Source organism: Delphinus delphis, chromosome 2, assembly GCF_949987515.2.
Source record: "Delphinus delphis chromosome 2, mDelDel1.2, whole genome shotgun sequence".
Lineage (NCBI taxonomy): Eukaryota > Metazoa > Chordata > Mammalia > Artiodactyla > Delphinidae > Delphinus > Delphinus delphis.
This window is the reverse complement of record NC_082684.1, coordinates 48,571,708-48,591,824: the sequence shown is the minus strand read 5'-3', so window position 1 is coordinate 48,591,824 and position 20,117 is coordinate 48,571,708. Positions and strand designations below refer to the sequence as shown.

Here is a 20,117-nt window from a genome sequence, read left to right as displayed (position 1 = left end):
TCTCAGATGATTATCTTTGGAGATTGAACAGACTGGAAAGTTTGGAGAGGAGATTGGAGGGGGAGGGACTGAGTTACAGGCATGAGACAGACGGCATTCTGCAGCAGACACCCTGAAGGTAGGGGTCAGCTTTGGACAGTAGAAAGGCAACATGATAGTTTGGAGATTCGAGGGTCAAGGAATAGGGTTCATGCAAGGCAGGAGAACCCTACAGAAAGGTTAGAGAACATCAAGTTCACACTGCACTTTATCTCAGTCTTTTGATGGCTGACCCAAGCCCCTCCTCTGTATGTACATGGTAGATTGCCAACCCTATCCTAGGCCACTTTTCCTAAGTGACACTAAGCAGTGTAAGGAATAGAGATGTGAAGAAAGACCCTTACCCATGTCCTGACTTTCATAGGATCCAAGCCTCAACCTTGGCTGCATTCTCTTTTCTCATTTCAGGTTTTATTTTTTTAATAAAGAAAAATCTAAGTTCTACACTGTTAAATATGTGTTACACATATGTACGTGTTTAAACAGGAGCATTCACATCACATTGACGTGTGGAGGTCATGACTCTTCCTACCATCTCTCTAACATATACACATTTCTCACAAACAGAATAACCAATAAAAGATTTTGCAATCTTTGAATATTTCGTGAGTCAAGAATGTCTCTACCTCTTGGGGCTGCCCATTTCACTACTTGGCAGCATTTTGAAAAGATAACATCTCTCCCCTCATATTGAATGTAAATATGCTCCCATGTAGCATTTCCTTTTTGATCCTCATTCTTCCCTCTGGCTCCAAACAATAAATTTAATTTTCATTCTATGACACAACCCTTCAGCTATCTGAAGAAGGCCATCAACTCCTCATAGGACTATCTGTCACTGGTCAATGCATTAAGCTATATTTGTTCACATGCCCAAATGAAGGAAATGATTAAATCATATAAAATTTCTCATAAAACCCTGGGCAAGCCCTCTCCTGATAAATCCAACAAGATAATGCTTGTTTACAACTCTTTGCCTTACCTTATGCCAGCTTCCTTGATTAATTGTCACAACATGTCTTAGTCAGCTTGGGCTGCTAAAATAAAAGTGTTACAGACCGGATGGCTTAAACAATAAGCAGATACTGAAACCAAATGGATACTGGTGAGAGTTCTTTTCTGGGTTTCAGGCTGCCATCTTCTCATTGTATCCTCATATGGCAGAAAGAGGGAGAGACAGCTCTTAGGGGTCTCTTCATAATGGCACTAATCCCATTCATGAGGCCTCCACCCTCATGACCTAGTTACCCCCTAAAGGCCCCACCTCCTTTTACCATTACATTGGGAGTTAGGATTTCAACATATGAATTCAAGGGGGACAAAAACACTCTGTCGATGACACCACCACAGACTTAACACTGTACGGCCTCCTTCTTGATTTGTTTCTACAAGACAACTCCACAGTTGGATTAGAACCTCTTTCATTCTTTTTCTTTTCTTTTTTCCTTCCACACCACTGTTTCATTAGGGATTTCATTAAGGTTCAATCTCTAAGGATGAGGGAGTTACTTAGGGTGCACAAAGCCTCCCCAGATCTCATAGTAAACCACCAGCTCAGGCTCTTTGGTGGGATCATGGACCCCTTCCAGGTGCAGATTAGTATAAGGATGCTGCTTTGGCTCCACGCATGGGCTGGTGGGTGGGGTAATTCTCCTCCACCCAAAACATGAACCACATGAAGGCCACGAAGTTGAAGAGCTGCTTACACACGAGATTCCAAGAAGCAGGCATGGGGGACATGTGCACACAGTTCCTGATGTACACGTCCAGGTCCCAGTGACTTGGTTCAACCTCAGGTCTGGGTGGTCCCAGACACACCATGGATCCCTCACCATACCCCACGCCATCATCAGCCAGGGCTCATAATCTTCCACCCGCGTATTATACTTCGTGGCTGCGGCTGCCCATTCTTCTGAGGTCTTGGGATAGGGCCCTGGGAGCACGTCCTTTATAATGTGGGAGGCTTGTCTGTGCTCCCAACGACACCACATTTCAGCCTGTCCTCTGCAGCCCTCAGTCTCCCAGGACCAACCCCCAGCCGCTGCCATCTTCATCTTCTTCCCTGGAAACTCTTTATAGACAACAGTCCTAAACCAAATGTCTATTTAAGACCCTATGGTTCAGGGGCTTCCCTGGTGGTGCAGTGGTTAAGAATCTGCCTGCCAAGGCCGGGGACACAGGTTGCAGCCCTGGTCCGGGAAGATCCCACATGCCGCAGAGCAACTAAGCCCGTGTGTCACAACGATTGAGCCTGCACTCTAGAGCCTGTGAGCCACACAACTACTGAAGCCCGCATGCCTAGAACCCGTGCTTCGCAACAAGAGAAGCCACTGCAACGAGAAGCCCGCACACCACAACGAACAGTAGCCCCTGCTCGCCGCAACTAGAGAAAGCCTGTGCGCAGCAAAGAAGACCCAATGTAGCCAGAACTTAATAAATTAATTAATTTAGAAAAACAAAAAAAGACCCTATGGTTCTAATTTAAGCTTGTGATTTTTTTTTTTTTCCCAACAAACACATGAACATGATTAGCAGTGCTCTCTTTCTTTTGGTGAATTAGATGGTGCACCGATCACATTATTTTTTAAACTAACGAATCTCAACTTTGTTAGTACATTATAGTTACTTCAGGAGCTTTTAAAAATCATGATGCCCAGGCCATATTTCAGACCATCTAAGTCAGAAATTCTGGGATGGAAGTCAAGCATCAGTATTTTCAAGTACCCCCCAGATAATTCCAATGTGCGTCCAAGGTTGGAAACCATCCAGAAGGGGAAAGAAATAGAGGAAGAGCTCGACGAGAAAGGCCAGCCAATGTGAGAAATGTGAGGTTTTGGCTGATTGATTTGATGGCTGCTGGAATGAATGGTTGGTTGAGGGGAGGGAAGGCACGGTTCTTGATGTGATTTAGGGTTTAGACCTAAGTTGGAAAAGATATCGAAATTCCCATTTTCAGAGCACAGAGCAGGAACATGGCTATAGAGACCTATAGAGACCCTCACCTGGGCCTGTTCAGAACCTTCCGTGGCTGGCAGGATTTCTCTCTCTGCCTCCTTTTCCCTCCACAGCCACTGCAGGTTCTTCTGATGACCTCTCCACCTGCCAGCTTCAGGTGGCTTCCATAGTTGCTCCTGCTGCTTCCCTTGAAATGGCAGTCCATGTGAAGTGCGGCTCTCAGGGTGGCAGGCAGTAGGAAGACAGGAGGGAAATTTCTGCCAGTGCTTCCCTGGTGACATCTGGTTCACACACTACAAAGGCAACTCATTCACCTACGACTTCAGAAAGTCCCTGCATTTCAGCTGGCAGCTCAACTCCTCTCACAGGAAGCCTCTGCTGATCCACTTCCCAATGTATGTAACATTAGTGCTTTGCACGAAGCAGAGGTGGGTCAAGAAAGGTATGTTGAATAAATAAATTTGACTGCTTTTCTTTTTTTCATAGCACTCATAACACTTACATCTGCCAACCTGGCTGGACTGAAACCTTTATGTGTAATTTCTTTCCAGTAGATCCCCAGCACCTGTCAGGTGGCTCTCAATAAACATTTGCTAAATGATGAATGAATAACTAAATAAATAAATACTTCTTTTGAATCTCACACAACACCCACTATAAGACTAACTCTAGAAATATTTGGTTGATTGATGTTAATCCAAAGCAATGAAGTTACTGGAAAACTAAGACATTTCTGGAAACTGCAATGCCCTAAGTCTCCATTATTTCTCTGTTTCCAGCTCACTGGTGATATTTCGCTATTTCCTCAAATGTAAAGCAGCATCAGTAATGTGCTTTAGACTGGGCAGAGCATTAATAAAGTGAGTGTGTGTGTGAATTAAAAAAATAAATAAACCATGCAGCAGAAGAAGTTGCAGAGCACTGAATGACAGTAGTCAGTGAGGGATCGTTTCCTGCTGCTTCCTGTCCCACCGCGCATGTGCAGAAAATAAACAAGGGAAGAGACATGTTTTAAGAGATAATGACTCAGGGGACTTCCCTGGAGGTCCAGTGGTTAAGACTTCACCTTCCAATGTAGGTGGTGCGGGTTCGATCCCTGTTCGGGGAGCTAAGATCTCACATGCCTTGTGGCCAAAAAACCAAAACATAAAAAAAAAAAAAGAAGAAGAAATATTGTAACAAATTCAATAAAGACTTTAAAAAAAGAGAGAGAGATAATGATTCAGCAGTATGCTTGAAATTCTAATGACAAGTCAAGAGAAATTGATTAAAACAAAGAAAAATAAGTGTTTTAAGATATGTACATTATTGTGCAAAACTAGGATTGAACTAGACTCTCTGCTGAGAATGGTGGCACTTTGGTTCCTGACATGCATGGAAAGTCCCCAAAATGCGGGATAGCTTGCATTAAAGGTTAACATTCATGTAATCCTAAAGTTAGAAAGCCCCTTAAGCAATCAGCAGGAATTCATTCCCTTCCCCTCCACAGGACAAGATTCTAGAGAGAAATAAGAGAGAACCAGATGTCCCAAATCCCAGAAGAGCATTTATCATTTTCTTTGAAAGTATGCTTCACTCCCTAGCCAGACTTACATTTTCTTTTTTTAATTCTTTGTTTTTGTTTAACTGAAACCCATGTTGCAATTTAAGCCTATTTCCTCATTTGGTTCTCAGACGCAATGGAAAATAACAAGTTAATTTCTTCTTCATGATACATCAAGCCAATCCTAGTAACCCTAAACCATTCAACTTTTTCTTTGAAATCCATTGTCTGCAATATTTTCTTAAAATTCTGAATTAGAATTACATTCTGAATACTAAAATCCTAAGTAGTAAATCTCAAAATACTAAAAAACATTAAGATGCTTTTATAATAACTAATGACAAGAAAAGGGAAGCAATGAAAAGCACTGTTATATGTGCAATAAAAAAGATGTTTAAAATTATTTACAAAAAGTTAAAGTCCACAGAAGGGATTTTGCCTATTAGATAATAAAATACTCTAACAAACTACAAAAGATTAAAGCACTACAATCCCGGCAAAGAGATCAACAGAATAAAAGAGAGTCCAAAAAAGAAAAAAAAATCCATTAGTGCTACCACTACTAAGCCATAAAGGTGCCCAACATGATGACATTAGTAAATTCCCCTTGGGTGCCAGTGCCACACATAAACTGTCTCCATCAAAACCTCACAACATCAGGGAAGAGGCAGAGCTGGCACTCAGCGAGCAAATCCAGACCTCTCTGCCCCCCAGCTCTGTGCTCTTAATGAAACTTCGCCAGTGCTTTCATTTTGAATCAGTAATATTTAAAATTGGAAAAAGGGCATTGGAGCAATTCACTAAAAAATGTGAGAAAAAGTAAAGTTAGATTACTTTCTCACATTAAAAAAAAAAGGAGGTGGACTAAAATCTGAAATGTAAAAAAAGAAATAATAAAATGTACTATGTTAAACGTAGAGCAGTCTTATAATCTTAGAGTGAAGAAGGGCCTTCCTAGAATGGCACCAATGTTGGAAACCCAAAAGGATAACTGACGTATTTGACCACTGGTACAGAAGAAGACACTCTAAAGAAAGTTAAACAAATCTAGAAAAACTCTTGCAATGTACGTGAGACACAAAGGGTTAATATCTTTAGTTATAAAATGCACTTACAAATAAATATGAAAAATATCAACATCCCAGTTAAAACTGGGAGAAGGATATGAACAGACATTTCAAAAATGAAGAAAGCTAAATTGCCAACAAACATATACAAATGTACTCAATTTACTATAAAAGATATAAGACACTGGAAATACTCCTTCTAGGGAGAAAGTGTGAGCAGACAGAGGCATCCTCATACACTGTGGATAGACACAGAAACTGGTACAAAGAAACATTTCTTTATCCAGAGAATAAAGGAGGTGAGTTAAGTAATCTCTAAGAATCTCTAGATTCTTTCCAGATCTGAAATTCTAACATTCTTTATTTCTCTGAGTTATGCCAATGCTGTATAAAGGCTTTAGCAATCAATAAAGTATATTTTATACAAATAAATTGTTAAGATATATTTCCCTCTCCAGAAATTTGAATCTATTTTGAGACTTAACGTGACCCATACAGAAAACCTAATTGCACCCAACACAAACATTTACCAAGGTATTGTATGCCAAGGATGTGGAAGCACTGGGAATACTGGAGGCAGCCAGGAGCTGGGTGGACAGAGGAAACCAAGAAGTAAATAGAAAAGGATTCTCAGGGTGAAAAGCTTTCCCAGAGCTATGGGTGTGGGAGCACATGAGACAGACATTTAAACTAGCGTCGGGGATAAGTGAAGTTGGAAACATTCCTCATAGTCATCAGCTCCCAAAATGGATCTTAAAGGGTAAGCAAGCTTTAAACATATGAAGGGGGGATGCCTTTCCAGGGAAGAGAGCAACATACGCAAAGACAAGGGGACACTGGAGAGCACGATGAGTCTTAGGACCTCTTAGTGTTTCCTGAGGCTGCAAGACATGGACAGCTAGGAGCCAGAGAGGGAAAAAACAGGTTTTTAATGTCATCATAAAAAGCCAGGATCTTATTCATATGGTAACTATAAACCATCAAAGTAGTACCCTGATAAGATCTGCATTTGAGAAAAAACTCATTCCAGGAGATTCCCATTTCCAGTAAGATAGCAGACTGAGATAACCAGAAAAAATTCCAGGTTCAAAAACATAAAATGGGTTAAAGTTTTAAAATTAGTTTAAACGTATAGTCAAAAGTCACAAAAGACTAAGTGAAATCGTTAGATAACAAACACAAAGAGGGAACTGAAAATTCAAGTGGTGAGTGCCTCAGCTGATGCAACACTCAGTTAAAAGGGTAGGAAATTTTGTTCTATCTCAGATACTTGAGCTTAACTGACCCCAGGTGAGGCGTGGGCCTGGGAGAAGCAGGGAGTTGGAGCGAAGACTCTTTGAAGAGCTTCCCCCTTCAGTGACCTCATCCTTTCTCACCTACTCAACAGCACTCCAGCAGTGCTTCACTTTCTGCTTACATCCTCAATGTTTTATCCTTACTGGGTCATTCCTATCAGCACACCAATATGCTGTTATCTTGAACATCTTAAGAATCCTTTCTCTGACCTCTGTTCTCCTGCCAGCCACTCCCCCATTTCTCAGTTCCTCTGTGCAACAGGAATAATTCTCTCTTAAACCCAGGCCAATCAGGCAGCATCCACACCCTTCACTAAAATTGCTCTTGTCAAAGTCACCATGAGCTTCATCTTGCTAAACCCCTGATCCTTAGTTTACACAATCTGGCAGCATCCTTGACATAGTCAATCACTCCTTTTCTCGGGTACACTTTCTTTACTTGGTTTCAAGGACACCATATTCTCTTGGTTTTTCTTCTACGTTGCTGGCCACCTCTTCTTGGTCTCTGTTGTTCACTTTCCCTCTCTTTCACTCAGTGCTGAAGAGCCCCAGAGTTCAGTTCCCTTCCCATTTCTATCTGCACTCACAACCTTGAGCATCTCACCCAGTCTTATGGCCTTAAATACCAAGAAGCAGACACCAAGATGGGATTAGATGTGCAAGAGATTTGTATGCTGTGAAGCATAAAGAAAGCAGGAGTAGAGGCTGAGAGAGGCTTCAGATCATGAGGACACCCCTATGAAAACAGAGGAGGAAGGAGGGAGGTTTGGGTAGGAAGTGTCTCAAACTGCAGCTCAGTTCCAAGAAAATTTGACCAGGCTGATGGGGAGTTCTTGACTTTCCCATTAGAGTTAGTCCATGCCCTACAGGAATGGGTCTTCCCTAGGACCCAGCTGTGCTCCATCACAGCTGGAACAGCCTCTGTGTGAACGTGGTGGTAGATACAGAGGAATTGTCAGTCAGGAACATTCCCCACAGCAGGAGATCTGGTCTGTTCCCATGGCAGCCACAGTCCACCCTTTAACCTACATAGGTCTACTTTTCCAGGTAGGTTTGGGGAGCAGCTCTTCCATGGTTCCCATGGCCTCCAGTCTTAAGGGAAAACTTAGAGGAGAGGGAATTGGAGTAGTTTCCAGGGCATAACTGATACTCATCATCTCCTTCCTCCATTATCCAGTCGAAATTTCCCTTGCCCTCAGCTATCACCTTAGCAGGTCTTGGTGGCTTCCCTGGTGGTGTGACCCAAACCTTCATTCCTGAGGCATCTTCTCAGGTTGGGGTAGTTGCACGTGTCCATTCACAAGTAACAAGGAGCCTGGGAGCACCCAGAGGCTCCTTAGTGGATCATTTAGCTCCACATGTATTCCTCCTGCCCCCTTGTGTAACAGTAGCTCCACTTCCTGCCAAGATAGCGACACCTCTCCTTGCCTGCTTGGCCCTGGATACAAGAAATCCAAAGAGCTTTGACGGTGGCCGTAGTCCCTGGCAAGGGGGACCCTCTTTGGGAGACCAGAATCTCTAACCCTGCAAATCCCAGAGTTGCAGCGTCAGGAAGGACAATACCTCCCAGTGGATCCTTGGGAGTGATGGGGTGGGGGGTTCACTCATGCTTCCACTCTTTGGTTCCCCAACCCATATATTATTTCAAATGGGGACACAGTGCCATACAGAGGTCTCTGACTTAACACATATGCTGCATCCTAAAGGGTAATGCCCCCTCCTCTCAGAGTGTTGTGTCTGAGCTGATTCTTCAGCTGTGCCTTTGGAAGACAGTTTCAGAATTCTCTGAGGCCTGCTTCTTCTGGGAAATGTGGTTTGTGATACAACCAACGGATTCCATGGGCATGGGTTCACTCCCATATGTTCTTTACTATGAAATGATTCCCCTATGCTGTGTGAGATCCTATGCCTGTGGATCGGACATTCTATAAGCCCCCAAATAAGGATGCTGGCTGAGGCTTGCTCTATGGGCAGGCGAGGCAAAGCACGCCTAGAATAAGCATCTAACCCTGTGAAAACCAGTCACTGATCCTTTCAGGATGAAAGGAGCCTCACGTAATTGACTTGCCACCAGGTGGCTGATTGGTCTTCTCAGGGAATAATACCATATCCAGGTGCTCAGCACTGGTCTCTATTGCTAACAGGTCAGACTTTCAGAGGCCACAGTAGCTAAATCAGGTCAGTAGCCCTCATCTCGATCACTGTGGCCACTCCATTCGTGTGCCCATCAGCCAGTTCTGGGGTGGCTGATTATGAAGTCTCCCTAATGCCATCTGTCTGAGCCAATTTGTCTACTTGATTGTTCAGAGTCTCTTCCATGGGGGATGCTTTCTGGTGGGCATTACATGTGACACAAAGATCATCACACTTTGTGCCTCCTCCCATCAGTCCATCCATACATCTTACACCAGATTTTCCAGTACATTTCCTGTCCAGAGAGCCAGCACATTGGCCACTGCACAGGAATCTATGTGCATCCTCACCTCAGGCCATTCCAGCACAAAGTAGATGACCAGGTGCACCTTTCACATTCCTTCCTTGGGAAGATTTTCACTCTCTAATGTCTTTCAAGGCAACTCCTGAATGTGGCTGTAATTTTCAGCTTACACAATATTCCAAGCCAACTCATTTGTAAAACAAGCTTGGGATTATGCCTCCACCTTTAGCTGCTCACAAGGATCTCTCCATATGGCCACAAGTATGAGCTGAGGCAGAAGCATTGGTGCAACTGTGGGGTGACATGGGGCTCTGGACTATCTGCTCATACAGCTTATTCATACCCTCTGGTCCTACCTAGACTTGATCCCAGATGTACCATTGCCCTCTCACTATGCACTGCTGCTGGGCTCCTCTGAATTTAAGACTTGATGGGTTTGATGACAGGAATCTTGGTCACTTTTATTCACTGATTTATTTATAGCACCTAGAAAATGCCTGGGATATAGTAAGAGCTCTACAAATATTTATCGAGGAAATAAAGAACAGAAATGAATGTAATAGTGAACAAAGAGTTAAAAGAATTTTTTTCAAAAGTTAGTTCCTTGAAAAGACGACTAAGTCAATAAAACTTTAGTAACATTTATTAATTTAAAAAGGGAGACAGTAAAATAAACAATGTTAGGAAACAAAAAATGAGACAGAGGTACAGACATGGTAGTTGAAAAAATTAATCAACCACTTCTCAGTTTTACTGCTACCGTCTTTACTCTTCCAAACCACCTTTCTTGAACTGCTACTTATTTTCACTGTGTCCAGTCTGTCCCCACCCCTGGCCTATTTTCTACATAGTGACCAGAATCATCTCTTTTTTCAACTTTTTACTTTAAACTAATTTTAGACTTACAGAAAAGTTGCTGAAAATAGAAGAGTTCCTTCACCAAGCTTCTCCCCATATTACATAACCATAGTACAATTATCAAAACTAAGAAATTAACATAGGTACAATACTATTAACTAAACTGCAGACCTTATTCAAATTTCACCTATTTTTCCACTAGTGATCTTTTTCTGTTCCAGGATACTATCCAGGCCCCCAAATTACATTTAATTGTTTTTTTTCCCCAGTCTGCTCCAGTCTGTGACATTTCCTTAAACTTTACTTGTCTTTTATGATCTTGACACTCTTGAAGAGTACTGAGCAGTTAAAGAAGTAAATTATATCACATTCAGAGAGAGAAAGCCACTAAGAAAACTTTTATGTTTATAAATTTGAAAGCTTGGGTTTGGGAACAATTCCTATAAAAACTAGTCAAAGCAAACTCAAGAAGAAACCCTGAATAGCCTAGAGCTTTTCAAGAAAGTAAAATCTACCTCCAAAACAAAAAAAAAAGAAACAAACAAACAAACTGTAGATCTAGTCAGTTTTATAGGTGAGTTCTAGTAAAACTTTAGGAAACACATACATAATCTCAACATTTCAAACTGTTCCAATGAGTCAAAAAGGGGGTCAACTCGCCCATCTCATGTTATGAGGCAAGTAAATGCTTGATACTAAACCTAGACAAGAGCAACAGGAGGAAAGAAAAATCTAGACCAACCTCCTAGTGAATAGAGAAGAATGATTCTTTCTGATTTATGTGGGTCCAAAAATATGATCACCTCAAGATACATAGGAAAAACATTTGATAAAAGATGTATAGCCTTTTAAAAAATCTCTTAGCAGGCTAGAAATACATGGGAATTTCCTTAACTTAATAAAGAGTATCCACCAAAAACCTAGAGCAAACATCATACTTAATGATGAATCATTAGAAATATTTCCTTTCAAAAAGAAAATAAGGCCAAGATGCTGGCTATCGCTATGTCCATTTAACACTTTACTGGCAGCCTGAGGAAAAGATAACAAGGCATACTTACTGGAAGGAAAGAAACACAACTGTCATTACGCACAGATGGTATCACTGCACAAGAATTCAAGAGACTGAATGGATAAATTATTTGAAATAAGAAAGCGGGCTAATTTTAGAAATTAAGAAGCAGATCTGATTTGGTGGTTGAGTAAGAGAAAGAAGAAATAAGGATGATATCTGGTGTTCTGGCTTGGGAAAATACGTAATGTGGTACCATTTACTTAGATTGCTAATTCTACAGGAAAGTGAGCCTTGCGTCAGGGCAGAGTTATTCTAGGTGGGTAGCTTCCTGGAGAACTTATCTATAGCTCTAAAGATCACTGGAAATACAAGAAGATGGAGGAAAGTGTCATCAGAACCTCTACTGAAGAGATTACTACATGTAGTTGTACAGAATAGTCTGATAGGCCACTTGAGATGCAGATAAGACTCCACTCCCTGCAATGGAACATTCTAGTAAAAGTGGCAAGTCACTGGACTGACTCCTAAGGAGGGACGTTCTGATTAGCCCCATGGGTTTTGCTTTTCTTAATGCGATATACAAGTTTGGCACCAAGCTAATTTGGTCAGGAAAATAGAAGAGAGGCTGGGGCTTTGGAACACTGACAATTCTTTCTCTGCCCTTCTCAAAAGTTCTCAGCCTCTATTCTAAATAAAGGTTGAGTATATTAGCTAGACTTATTGTGGTGGTCATTTTGCAATATACATGAATCATTAGGTTGCACCTAAAACTAATATGTTATATGTGATAAATTATACAATCAATCAATCAATATTGAAAGGGTGACATGAAGGGACAAATTAATAACTAGCTAAGAGGCTCATGTAGCTCAGTCTCATGCTGGGTGGTGGAAGCGGATGAGTTCAGCTCAGTATGTGACAAGTGAAATGTGACAACTTCACATAGTTGGTTGGATAAGTGTGTCTGGAGCCTGGAAATGCATATTTGAGAGTTATCAGCATATGAAAGAGAGTTGAAACAATGGGCATGGATGGATGGATCATGTAGAAAGGATACAGAGAGCAAAATGAGAAGAGACACACTCCAAGAATGGAATGCTGAGGAAGAGAAACTGAGAATATGTAGCCAGAGAAGTAGGAAGAAAACCATGGCAGTATCTTTTTTTTTTTTAATTGAAGTACATTTGATTTGCAACATTGTGTTAGCTTCAGGTGTGCAGCAAAGTGATTCAGCTATATATATTTATAAATATATATATTCTTTTCCAGATGCTTTTCCATTATATGTTACTAAAGGATATTGTATATAGTTCCCTGCTATACGGTAGGTCCTTGTTGTTTATCTATTTTATATATAATAGCATGTATCTGTTAATCCCAAACTCCCCCTGCCTTTTCCCCTTTGGTAACCATCAGTTTGTTTTCTACGTCTGTGAGTTTATTTCTGTTTTATAAATAAGTTCATTTGTATCTTTTTTTAAGATTCAATATATAAGTGATATCATATGATATATGTCTTTGTCTGACTTACTTCACTTAGTATGATCATCTCTAGGTTCATTACGGCAGTATCTCAAAAGGATCCAGGAGAAGAGGGAACATTGAAGAGAAAATGTGCATCAGTGACAAATATTTGCAGAGTGAAAAGAGCTCACTGTCAAAGCCACACAGGCAAATTCATTAAATTCGATCTACTCTTGTTGAATATGGTGATCTTAAAGCAATAAGATTTAACCCTGACAGATTCATTTCCTAACTCATTTGTTCACTCATATTTAACAAAGACCCACTGTGTGCAAGATTTGTACCATTATCTCTCTTTCCTTCTCTCATATTGAGCCAAATTCAAACTCTCTCAGTAGTTTCCTGAGATTCTGAGAACAGGCATGGACTCAATATATAAATTTTCCTTTTTTACTTGATTAATTCCTAAACAACTTCAGCTCAGCACTTCATTCTTATGTGTGTTAAAATCAAATAGCTGGGCTTCCCTGGTGGCGCAGTGGTTGAGAGTCCGCCTGCTGATGCAGGGGACACGGATTCGTGCCCCGGTCCGGGAAGATCCCACATGCCGCGGAGCGGCTGGGCCCGTGAGCTATGGCCGCTGAGCCTGCGCATCCAGAGCCTGTGCTCCGCAACGGGAGAGGCCACGACAGTGAGAGGCCCGCGTAACGCAAAAAAAAAAAAAAAAAAATCAAATAGCTTTTCTGAGGTTACAACCTCCAGTTTTCTATATATTTCCCCAGTGTTTTATATTCATTAAAAACATATGAAGAATCCATGTGCTCATTCTTTTGCTTTTCCCATGCAATCTTATTTCAGAATCATATAAGCAAACTCTGCTCAGTATTCCCTTGAGATCATCTATATTCTTTGTAAAGATATTTCCACTGAATCTAATATAATGCCTTCCCCACTGGATTAGGATACCTGGCCCCATATTAATGTTTTCATGATCACCTACTACTCAACACCTACTAGGTATCCTTTTGCAATCAAAGAACTTAAAATATTGTAAGGAAGATAAATTATAGAATTATAATACAAGGCAGAAAATGCCAGGAGAATGAGCAAGAGACTATGAGATTTCATTGGAGGAGAAATTAGCTTTGGCTTGAGTGACCTGGAAGAGTTTCACAGAGAAGGTGGCATTTAAGTGGGTCTTAAAGAAGCAGAGGAATTTCAATAGGTGAAGCTGGGAGGGGCAATGGTGTAAGCAAAATCAGCAAAGCACAAAGAAAGTCCAAGAAATGATATGTACATACACCTGGTGGAAGAAAATATATCAGAGACAAGAGGGGAGAGATATAAATGCTGACAGCTAACTCAGTACTTCTTAAAGCCAGGCAGCCTGCAAAGTGCTTTACATTCTTCATACCATTGAATCCTCATACAACTCAAAAGGGCAGCTACCATTCCCACTTCTGTTTATCAGACAAGGAAACCAAGGTACAGCAGGATCCAATGACAAATAGGAAGTGCCTGAGCCAGGATTTGAACCCAGGAAGTCTAATTCCAGAGCTGCACCCTGGGCCCAACATTGCTGGAGAAGGGAGAGGGACTATAGGAGAAGTGGGCAGAGGTCCAGGAGAACACTGGGTCATGGATGTGAAGGGAGGAGTTTCAAGAAGGCAAGCGTTGTTCATAATTATAAATCTCTCAGATAATTCATAACCCTAGACTGAGAAAAAGGTTTTAAGGGGCTGATTAGTTGGCCCCAGGAGACTTCTGGAGCAATGTCAAAGGAGCCAAAACACAGAGGAGTAAAGAGGGAGTAGGTGGTAGGATTGCGAGGCAGCGACCATGAGCCTTTTTTTTTTTTTTTGCGGTACGCAGGCGTCTCACTGTTGTGGCCTCTCCCGTTGCGGAGCACAGGCTCTGGATACGCAGGCTCAGCGGCCATATCTCACGGGCCCAGCCGCTCCGCGGCATGTGGGATCTTCCGGACCGGGGCGCGAACCCGCATCCCCTGCATCGGCAGGCGGACTCTCAACCATTGCGCCACCAGGGAAGCCCCCATGAGACGTTTTTTTCTAGGATTTTGATGCCCAAGGTAAGGAGCGAGAGGACAGCAGCTGGAAAAGAGTGATCAGTCTGTGATTTTGTTTTTCGGGATAATTTATGTGAAGGAACATTAGTGGAAAGTATTAGAGAGAGAAGATAACTGAAATGCCAACGTCCTTTTGGGGAATGGAGGGATAAAGAGATTAAGGATGCAGGGGAAGGCTCGGAGAGCCATAGAGATGAAGAAAGAAAACTTTTTCCCTGAGGCAAGAGGAAGGGAAGACGGGAAGGGAGGTAGTAGGGAGAGGTTGAGCAAGCCTACTTCTGATGACCCCAATCACCCTGGTGAAGTAGGAGCCAGGTCCAGTGCTGAAAGAGGTAGGTTGGGCTGGAGACAGAGACTTAAGAATTGTGGTCGTGATTGGAAACAGTCAGTGGAATGTCAACAAGAGTTGTGTTGCGGCTGGCCTGGCATAATTCACTGAGGAGGCGGGCACCTCTCCTCCCCCTGCTGTGATGCTTGCTCAGGTAAGAGCTCACCTATAACAACTCACCTCCTTTGTTCTCCCTTCCTGAATGAGACACTCCCACCACTCCAGCCCTCTACATCCTGCTTATTCCGGCTCTCTTTCTAACTCCTTCACTCATTCCTCAAACGGTCTCATTGCATAGATTTGGCTTGGTATCGCTTCTCTAGCCAGCTCTGACCTCTAGCTTCCATACTCAATTACAGCTCCTCCCTTTGAGGTCCCTGCTTTGTAGCTCATCACCTCGTCTGTCCAGCCCGAGCCCTGGAACCTTGAATGGCGTATGCTCAAGAGGCAAGCCCCAATAAAGGCTAGCATGTAGAAGGGCTGCAAACAGCTACGATGGCCTGATTTAGAGAGCCTCTGTGCCAAGTGACCTCAGGTTGCCTTCCAGATCCCCTCTCCACACTTTTCTACCTGTCCCAGCCCCCAGAAGGGATCCTGTTTACTGTCCAGAGGTCACTCTATGGATAAAAAACAGGAGCCCTTGCCCACTGATTTCCAGTAGGGTTAGGCCAATGGAAAGGACTGGCAGCAGTTCGGGGATAAGTAGAAAAGAGAGGGCAAGGTATTTATTCCTTCGGCTCCCTCCTGTGTGGTTGCAGGCTGGCAACAGCTGCATCCCTCCACCAAAGACCACAGCTTCCCTCCAGCAGCTTCTCCTACAGCTATAACGACAACCATAACTCCATAAGCTCCAGTCTTGTAAATTCCAGTAACCACTCCTTGCCTTTTCAGGAATAAGACATGTATTGGTAGGATGTGCTTCAACATCCCTGTTATTTTCCCCTAATGTCTTGGAAAGCAGTCCATTAACCCCTCTTCAATTTTCCCACTTAAGGATGCTGTCTTTTTCTTTTTTTTTTTTAACATTTTTATTGGAATATAATTGCTTTACAATGGTGTGTTAGTTTCTGCTGTGTAACAAAGTGAATCAGGTATACATATACGTATGTTCCCATATCTCCTCCCTCTTGCATCTCCCTCCCACCCTCCCTATCCCCCTCTAGGTGGTCACAAAGCACCAAGCTAATCTCCCTGTGCTATGCAGTTGCTTCCCACTAGCTATCTAGTTTCCACTGGGTCGTGTATGTATGTCCACGCCAGGATGGTGTCTTTTTCTTACCACAACCTAACTGATACAGTTCCAAACCTGAATGGGTCCAATCAGCATCATTTTAAGACACATGTAGCAACCACTATGAATCCTGGAGGGATATCAGCGATAACTTAGATGATGGAGAATCTTTACCTGGATGTCCCACTGGTATCCTCAAATTTAATGTATCTAAAATCAAATCCATTGTTACCATCCCCTTATCTAAATTTGTTCCTTTTTTCCCCATTCATTCTTTAATTTATTTAAGTATTCTCTGTTTACAGAATTCTCTTCATGTGCTGGGCACTGTGCTATGCACTAGGGGTTCAAAGAGGCCCAGAACAATGTTCCATCTCTCTAGGGGCTCAGTTCTATGGGGAAGACCCATCCACAGCTGTTGGGCTGCCCATAAATACTCTGATACATGCCTTTATTTTGAACAGTAGGAACTACCTGCTGGCAAAGCATAGAGGAAGAATCCGGGATGAGGCACAGGCCAGAAGACTTCTCCAAGGAAGTCCTATATCAGCTGAACGTTAAAGAATCAGTAAGCTTTCAGCAGTGGAGAGAGTCACAGGGGGAAAGAACACTCTAGGCAGAGTCAGCATGAGCAAAGAATACAGGTATGAAAGTGCACAGAATGCTCAGGAAATGAAAAGCTGTCCTATACAGCTGGACCAGAGGGTACATGGTGAGTGAGCAGGCAGGCTGGGGTGGGGATGGCAGGGTAAGGGAAGGCAGGGAATAAGTGATAAGGTTTTCAAAAAAAAAAGTAGGCCTGGTCAGATTAGGAAGGGTATTCGTTGGAAAACTATTTGTAATTGTTATGACGCCTAATGTGCTATCAAAGCTCCTCTGAAGTGTTGTACTTCTGGCCCGTCCTTTGCCTCAGGGAAGAGATGTAACAATGACGGCCAGGAAACAAAGAAAGTAAGGCCTGGCTTTTGGTTTCTAATGAGGATTTTGAAATTATGTTAGAGCTTATAGCTCTGAGGAAAAATGTCTTCGAATTTCTAAAATCTTGGGCCCTAAAGGATTAAGGGGGTAGCTTTTACCATAAACTGTACTTCAGATAGAACAGTTGGAGAGTCATGTTGGCTGCCCTTAGGGCTTTTCCTTTCCCATGTCAGATGCCAGACCTACAGGTCGCCGTTGGGAACAGGACAGAAGAGGCCTAATGCGAAGGAGTATTCCCACTTACAGTGACTTAGTTATCAGGGGCATATCCAGATGAAATGAAGCAGGGCACAGGGCAAGACCTCTGGGTAGGGTACAGCCACATACATTAAGGAAGAAGGAAAAATCATGAAAGAGACTTTTTTTGCAGACTTCTTTCTTTCATGTTTAGGTATGTCTAATTGGAAATTCATAAATTGCTGGTATGAACTTTCATAAATGTGCAAGTATACACGCTAGAAGCTACCAATAAATATCTCCTGAAAATAAACAATTGAAAAACGCAATAGAGGCTACAGCACCTTTCTGTTTCTGCTTCATGTCACTTACCCTAATTTACTAACTCATGGAAAATATTATATAACTGCAAAGTTGTTTGGGGTGAAATCAAGGGGTGCTTCCTTTAGTCAAAACATACTGCAAGAGTTACTTCTAAATAACACCTTTGATTTGGGGGCACAAATATCCATACAGAAAGTGATTTAAATAAGGAAAGAAGTCATTTGAACAAGCGTATGTCTATTGTGGGCCAGACTGAAAGCACCATATTAGATGAGGCAGCCTGGTGTCTAGCTTTGGCAGAAGTTCTAACTATTTACTAGGTCTGCTACTCTCTTTGCTCCCATCATCTTGAAACCAAGAAGGTTTATAAATGTCCACTGAACATACCTGTGGGATTTTAGAGAAAATTTGCCTATCACTCTTCAGAAAGCATCTATTCTGTATCCTGGCCCCTTTGTCTTGATACTTGCCACTCAGTACTGCTCTGAATTAATTAGACATCTAAACATCTCAGGACAATGTTTTTGTTTTGTTTTACAAAATTATTCTAAAAGTGCAGACCTGATGCATCACAATGCCACTTTCATGTTTTTTTAATGGACTGGTCCTGCTCTATTCAGTTAATTTGCCTTATAAGTTTCTTGGAATTTCAGAACTACAAGTGTTGGAAAACCGTAACCATAACTGAGGTTGCCTACTCGTTTACATTTCCATTTTCCCTAAAAGCGACAGTAATGAGAAGAGCTGAAAATGGGCGGCTACTTAGCCCATATGCATACTTTTGTATGAATTGAAAAGATCACGCTTTTTTTGGGCAGATGTAGAGCACAATAGGAATCATGGGTTAGGGAGCAGAGTTACAGGCTAGATTTCGGGCCCCCATTCACTCCCTCAGCCAAGGTTGCTTCAAAAAGACTTCAACCCAGCCTCAAATCAGCTCAATCCCTGATGGATTAAGGTAATTTGCCCTCGTTCTTATTATCCTCTAAAAGATACGTGAACCCTCCCTGGAGAAAGATAACTTCATTAAAGCTTCTACAGTATTTTTACACAATGCTCAGCATTTAATCAAAAATTGTCTGGACCAAGAGAAAAAGAGGACCATAGAAATGTACTTACAGATGACTCAGGTATTAGAATGATCTGCCATGGACTTTCAAGTAACTGTGATTAAAATGTTCAGTAAAATACATGATAGGATAGAGAATTTCACAAAAGGACTGGAATGTATAAAAAACACAAACATAAGTTCTAGAACTCTAAAACTTTGGGTCAATATATGTAGATTGCAAATTACCAATATTAAGGACTATTAATATTAGTGGAAAAGTAGTGAAGAGAAAAGGGAGGTAAAGTATCTGGCAGAGCATAGGAAGAGGGCTTTGGAATGCAGCCATGGGAAAGTAAAAGAACCTCAAATAAAGCCCTCCTAGGTCTTGCGCCTGCATTTCTGACACCACATTGGAGAGACAGCTGAGCTGGCCTGAGCAGCAGTGTGCTGATGCATGCTGGAAGGAAGTTTTCAGGGGAGTGCCAAGTTTTTTTAAATCCTAGGAACAGCAAAAGAAGTTTGAAACATATACAGGAGTCGATACAGAGAACTGTTAGGGTCCAAAACCAAATCTCTCAGGCCATGATGGGGTCCAGAAAGAGGCTGTGATCAATTCCAACCATAACACACAAAAGGATCTGAACTTTTGAATAAACAACGAGACAGGCAAAGAAAGCATCTCTGTCTCAAAAGCAAGCAACTTCTCTTTCATTTCACCTACTAAGTTGTGTTTGTTTGACACTCATGTTTTTAATTTCAGAAAATCTTTTCTGAGCTATACCCAAATCTCCTTAAGTGCTGTTATTATTTTTGCTGTTATCACCATTCCCCGTCTGTGCCTCTGGTGTGTTAGAGCCTGTTTCACTTGTTTTTCCTCTCCATGAAAGCTTGGCTGTTTAGGTTTATTGTTCTTTTTCTTGGAGTTGGTCAGAGACTCAGTTTACCTACATGCCTTAAATAGTTTGCTGCTGTTCTATAGAAAGCAGCTCCCAAGAGGAAACATTTTTGTTTCTTGGTTTCCTTGACCTCTCAGGGTTAACAAGGTTTCACCCTTCTTCAATCTCCTAAGGACCCAAAGAGTCTGGGCATGCTCCCGTCAGCTGCTCTTGATCTTCCCTAGAACATCAAGGATTCCCTTGAGTCAAGATACTCCAGGCATGAATGCTTGTGGTTGCTTGCTTGGGACGTTCCTACGGTTGTTGCCAAGCTCCCATTTGGACCATAGAGAAGGGAGCACAGCTATAGCTCCCTACAACTTTGTTTTCAAGG

At 42.1% G+C, this 20,117-nt stretch overlaps 1 pseudogene; it reads right to left on the bottom strand.

Annotated features, from left to right (window-relative positions):
* Positions 1 to 1,544: 1,544 nt before the first annotated feature.
* Positions 1,545 to 3,275, bottom strand: LOC132417829 (NADH dehydrogenase [ubiquinone] 1 beta subcomplex subunit 8, mitochondrial pseudogene; annotated as a pseudogene).
* Positions 3,276 to 20,117: the final 16,842 nt, after the last annotated feature.